We start from the raw sequence: 2500 nt of genomic DNA on the forward strand, positions 1-2500 counted from the left end.
ACGACCCTGAGATTAAGAGTCTTGAACTCTACCGAACTGAGCTAGCCGGGCTTCTGCCACCAATACATCACATCACAGGAGAAACCTCAGATTGAAAGAAAAAGGGGTCATGAGAAGTAAAACACTTCAGTGCTAAAACAATCTAGGTCTGAGGAAATGATCAGATTACAGAGAACGTTTTACCCTAAAATTTTCATCACGTTCCGTGAGTTAAGCCAGCCAGAACCATGTTGCCTAACTCTTTTGCCAGCAGATCAAGCACATCCATGCTATGCATTGGTTACGGATCCATCTTTTGTAGTTTTCAATCCTATTTTTGCTATATAATCTAGACAAATTGATGGCTTCATTCAAAAACAACATTTTCTGATCAGCCATAGATGTTTGGTTGGTTTGTATGAAACATGTTGAATGTATATGCTCTGATGTTTTCTTTGATAAGGAACCATTTGAGCTTCAGTAGAACTAAGAATTGGACGAGCATGCATGTGCGCAATTCCTTATCTTAAAAGTTCCATAGCCCTACGTGGGGCTCAAACCCACGACCCTGAGATTAAGAGTCTCATGCTTTACAGAACTGAGCTAGCCGGGCTTCTTCCACCAATACATCACATCACACGAGATACCTCAGATTGAAAGAAATAGGTGTCATGAGAAGTAAAACACTTCAGTGCTAAAACAACCTACGTCTGAGGAAATGATCAGATTATAGAGAAGGTTTTACCCTAAACTTTTCGTCACATGTTCCGTGAGTTAAGCCAGCCAGAACCATGTTGCCTAACTCTTTCGCAAGCAGATCAAGCACATCCATGCTATGCATTGGTTACGGATCCATCTTTTGTAGTTTTCAATCCTATTTTTGCTATATAATCTAGCCGGGCTTCTTCCACCAAAAAATCACATCACACGAGAAACCTCAGATTGAAAGAAATAGGTGTCATGAGAAGTAAAACACTTCAGTACTCAAACAATCTAGGTCTGATGAAATGATCAGATTACAGAGAAGGTTTTACCTTAAACTTTTCGTCACATGTTCCGTGAGTTAAGCCAGCCAGAACCATGTTGCCTAACTCTTCTGCCAGCAGATCAAGCACATCCATGCTATGCATTGGTTACGGATCCATCTTTTGTAGTTTTCAATCCTGTTATGCTTGTGCGCAATTCCTTATCTTAAAAGTTCCATATGGCCCAACGTGGGGCTCGAACCCACGACCCTGAGATTAAGAGTCTTGAACTCTACCGAACTGAGCTAGCCGGGCTTCTGCCACCAATACATCACATCACAGGAGAAACCTCAGATTGAAAGAAAAAGGGGTCATGAGAAGTAAAACACTTCAGTGCTAAAACAATCTAGGTCTGAGGAAATGATCAGATTACAGAGAACGTTTTACCCTAAAATTTTCATCACGTTCCGTGAGTTAAGCCAGCCAGAACCATGTTGCCTAACTCTTTTGCCAGCAGATCAAGCACATCCATGCTATGCATTGGTTACGGATCCATCTTTTGTAGTTTTCAATCCTATTATGCTTGTGCGCAATTCCTTATCTTAAAAGTTCCATAGCCCAACGTGGGGCTCAAACCCACGACCCTGAGATTAAGAGTCTCATGCTTTACAGAACTGAGCTAGCCGGGCTTCTTCCACCAATACATCACATCACACGAGATACCTCAGATTGAAAGAAATAGGTGTCATGAGAAGTAAAACACTTCAGTGCTAAAACAACCTACGTCTGAGGAAATGATCAGATTATAGAGAAGGTTTTACCCTAAACTTTTCGTCACATGTTCCGTGAGTTAAGCCAGCCAGAACCATGTTGCCTAACTCTTTCGCAAGCAGATCAAGCACATCCATGCTATGCATTGGTTACGGATCCATCTTTTGTAGTTTTCAATCCTATTTTTGCTATATAATCTAGCCGGGCTTCTTCCACCAAAAAATCACATCACACGAGAAACCTCAGATTGAAAGAAATAGGTGTCATGAGAAGTAAAACACTTCAGTACTCAAACAATCTAGGTCTGATGAAATGATCAGATTACAGAGAAGGTTTTACCTTAAACTTTTCGTCACATGTTCCGTGAGTTAAGCCAGCCAGAACCATGTTGCCTTACTCTTTCGCCAGAAGATCAAGCACATCCATGCTATGCATTGGTTACGGATCCATCTTTTGTAGTTTTCAATCCTATTTTTGCTATATAATCTAGACAAATTGATGGCTTCATTCAAAAACAACATTTTCTGATCAGCCATAGATGTTTGGTTGGTATGTATGAAACATGTTGAATGTATATGCTCTGATGTTTTCTTTGATAAGGAACCAACTTCAGTAGAACTAAGAATTGGACGAGCATGCTTGTGCTCAATTCCTTATCTTAAAAGTTCCATAGCCCAACGTGGGGCTCGAACCCACGACCCTGAGATTAAGAGTCTCATGCTCTACCGAACTGAGCTAGCCGGGCTTCTTCCACCAATACATCACATCACACGAGAAACCTCAGA

The 2500-nt window shown here is 41.1% G+C and overlaps 1 non-coding gene across 1 annotated transcript; it reads right to left on the reverse strand.

The window, feature by feature from the left end:
- Window positions 1–2386: 2386 nt before the first annotated feature.
- trnak-cuu (transfer RNA lysine (anticodon CUU)) lies at window positions 2387–2460 on the reverse strand. Its single transcript has one exon. It is a non-coding gene; the product is annotated as a tRNA-Lys (tRNA).
- Between the last annotated feature and the right edge of the window lie 40 nt (window positions 2461–2500).

The sequence above is a fragment of the Limanda limanda genome, chromosome 21, assembly GCF_963576545.1.
Source record: "Limanda limanda chromosome 21, fLimLim1.1, whole genome shotgun sequence".
In the NCBI taxonomy this organism is placed as follows: domain Eukaryota; kingdom Metazoa; phylum Chordata; class Actinopteri; order Pleuronectiformes; family Pleuronectidae; genus Limanda; species Limanda limanda.